Raw genomic sequence first — 2593 nt, 5'->3', positions numbered from 1 at the left:
TTAATTCTGAGAATGCTATTAAATTTAACTATGTTTATTGAAATTTGACCTTATAAGCCCTAAAATTATTTTCCTAAGCAAATGAATGCAATTTTAAAACCAAAGTTGAGGGGCTGGGAAGATAGCTTGGTGGTCTGGTAAACTAAGCACCTGCCTGGTAGGCTCAAGAACCTGGGTTCTATCCCCAGTACCATATGCTGAGCCAGTCCTGGAACTCCGGGTGCACTGTGCTAGCCACCCAAACTGGGGAGGCTGAGACAGGGGGATCATTACGAGTGTGAGCTGCATAGTAAGACCCTGTACCAAAGAAATAAGAGAATAAAAAAAAATTAAATTGAATCATTATAGCTATTTTACATATTTTCTTCCTTATAAAAGAGAATAAAAAATAATAAAATAAAAACTTAAGAAACAATACAGCATTTTACTAAACAAAATAATAAAAATTCAATAGTAGTTGTTGTATGGCATATTATTGTTTTCAAATTAGTAGTTCATAGCACTGGATATATTATGACAATTTTAAGAATTTCAACTTGAGCTTAATATTTTTAAATTAGTACATATTTTCAGTACATATTGTTTGCATTCCTTTCGTAGTGCAACTAATGCATCTTAATTCCTTCTTAATTTCCTTTTTCTCCCTTCCCCCTTCCCTCTTTATTTCTTGATCTCATGCTCATTTGAGAAATAGTTATGTCCTTGGGCTGGGAAGATAGCTCAGTGGAACAAGTGCTTGCCTTGCAAGCACAAGGTCCTGAGTTCAATCCCTAGTACCACCCTCTACCAAAAAAAGAAATACTTATGTCCCTGCTTTTATTACCTATGTTTATTTTGCTCTTTGTTTATATTTGAAGTTTCTCATACAAGAGAAACCATGTGATATTTAAACTTCAGTGTCTGATTTATTTCATTAAAAATTATGGTCACAGGATGTGTCTTTTTTCCTACAAATAATTCAAATGTATCTTTCTTTATGCTAAGAGTACTACTCCATTAGGTAGAGATACCACCCTTTCTTTAGTCATTCTTCTATTAATGGAGATACAGGCTGCTTCCTAGATTTAGCTATTAAAAACTGCTGATACAAACATAGGTGTGCATCTATCACTGGAATATGATGTCTTATATGAATACTTTCAGGAAGATAACTAGAAAGCCAAATAGAACTTTTGACTTTCGTTTTTGAGGAATCCCCAACTAATTTCCATTGTGGTTGTTCTAGTTTCCCTCAACTCCAACAAGGCAGAAGAATCCCTTTATACCTTCAGACTCACCAGCATTTGTTATTACATGACTTCTTGATGGTGGCCATTCTTTCTGAGCTACCACAGGATATATGTGTTGTTTTAATTTGTATTTTGCTAGTGGCCAGTGATGTTGAACAGAACATGAGAAAATGAAAAGATAACCTCCTTTCCTCAAGAGGCAGAACCAATATAGTAAAAATCACCATGCTTCCAAAATTGATGAACAGAATTGTTGTAATTGCAATCAGGATACCAACTGCATTCCTCACAGAACTGAAGAAATGATCCTAAAATTCATATAGAACCAGAAGGAACCCAGAATAGGAAAAACAATCCTGGGTAACAAAGCAAAGCAGGACATATAACAATCTTGGACTCAAAGTTACATTGCAAAGCTATGAAAATAAAGAAGATAAAGTGAATCATTATCTTCTGCATTTTATGTGGTTGACTTTAAATCTGATATATTATGAAGTTGCTCTTTTGTGATTGTGTTTATTTTTTCATGTTGTACAATAAACTTTTTACAAGCTAACCACAGAGGGCAACAGATTTTTTATCTCAATTTTTTTATGGGTCAGGAGATCCATGAAACTGAATTCAGTTCTACACAACTGAATTATTTTCTCAGGAGCTCAGGCTACTACCTTCCCTAGTCTCCATTCAAACTGAGCATGCCATTTCCTCTTCCCAGCTTATTCAGATTATTAGTGAATTTGATTTCTTTTACTATGGAACTGAAGCCCCTATTTTCTTGTTGCTTATTGGCTGAGTCTCAGTTCCCTCAAGTCCTTGCTGCTTAGCTCTTTCCCAGAAGCTTTCTTGTTAAACGTCAGCAGAGTTATAATAGGGATATTTTCAATCTTTTTCCTTAAGGAAGTGCCCCATACTTTGTAAAAGGGCACCATTGATTAGGTCAACCTAGCCAGGATAATCTCTCTTTTTTTTTGTTTTCTCCACATCAATTGATTTAAAGCCTTAATTACATCTGTAAAAATCTCTTGACCTTGTTCACATAAAGTAGGCTGCCACAGGAGTGAAACGAATCATCTGCACAAGTCCCAGGGTCACCCAAGGGGAGGAGCTAACACAGGGTGTATTCTAAAGGAAGTCACAGGACTCAAAAATCCCGAGACCCATCTGATTGCCTGTCTGTCTGTCTGTCTGTCTGTCTGTCTGTCTGTCTGTCTGTCTGTCTGTTTGTCTGTCTGTCTGTCAGTCTTCCTTTCTTCCTCCCTCCCTTTCTTTCTCTTTCCCTTCTTTCTTTCTTTCTTTCTTTCTTTCTTTCTTTCTTTCTTTCTTTCTTTCTTTCTTTCTTTCCTTCCTTCCTTCCTTCCTTCCTT

This window comes from Octodon degus, unplaced genomic scaffold, assembly GCF_000260255.1.
Source record: "Octodon degus isolate 3935 unplaced genomic scaffold, OctDeg1.0 scaffold00294, whole genome shotgun sequence".
Lineage (NCBI taxonomy): Eukaryota > Metazoa > Chordata > Mammalia > Rodentia > Octodontidae > Octodon > Octodon degus.
This window is presented reverse-complemented; position numbering follows the sequence as displayed.